We start from the raw sequence: 1,011 nt of genomic DNA on the forward strand, positions 1-1,011 counted from the left end.
GGGGGGGGGGGATGGGTGGACAAGGAGATGGGCAGATAAGGGAAGGAGGCTGAGGATGAAGGCTTGATGGAGAGATGGGCCAATGAAAGGATGGAGGCAGATAGACCAATGAAGGATCAGTAAGAGACGGATGGTTCTTGGAAGGAGGGATGATGGAGAGGAGAGATGGGCCACGGGATGATGGAGAGATGGGCCAAGGGATGATGGTGAGATGGACCTAGGAATGATGGAGAGATGGACCTAGGAATGATGGAGAGATGGACCTAGGAATGATGGAGAGATGGACCTAGGAATGATGGAGAGGAGGACCAAGGGATGATGAAGAGGAGGACCGAGGGATGATGTAGAGCTGGACCAAGGGATGATGGAGAGATGGACCAAGGGATGATGGAGAGATGGACCAATAAAGGATGGAGAGATGCAAGAATCAAGGAGGGATGATGGAGAGGAGGACCAAGGGAAGATGGAGAGATGGACGGATAAAGGATGGAGAGATGGACGGATAAAGGACGAGGGATGGGAGCTCCCCTCCCCTACCCGCCCCTGCCTGGGTTACTCAATAGCCGGCCATGGCAGGAAAAATTGGGAGAGCCAAAAAAAAGAAAAAGAACCCCCCTCCCTGTAGAAAGAGTCACCCCCGGGGCAAAGTCCATCAAGTAGAAGTCCTCAGGGGATGCAGGGGAAAAGCCATGCACATCCCCCCACCCTCCCCCCTATGAACCTACAGCAGAGCCAGGTAAGAGCATCCCTCTGTGACCACCGCCAGACTCAGCACCAGCTGCTGCCCATTCCTGGTCACCGGGCTGCGCTCTGTGGAAGGTGCCCTCCTTATTGTTTTCTCTTCCTCTTCTGGTGGGCACTGTTCTTCTGCTCCAGGGGCATCCTGATGCTGAGGCGGACCATTCCCATGCCTCCTCTTCCTCCCCTGGTGCACCCAGGCCGAGCTCTTTCCTTTTTCTCCCCGTATTTAATCTGTCGCCATCTTCAGCCGAGGAGAGAACACCTTGAGAA

This window comes from Nanorana parkeri, unplaced genomic scaffold (assembly GCF_000935625.1).
Source record: "Nanorana parkeri isolate BGI_ZX_2015 unplaced genomic scaffold, ASM93562v1 scaffold171, whole genome shotgun sequence".
Taxonomy (NCBI): domain Eukaryota; kingdom Metazoa; phylum Chordata; class Amphibia; order Anura; family Dicroglossidae; genus Nanorana; species Nanorana parkeri.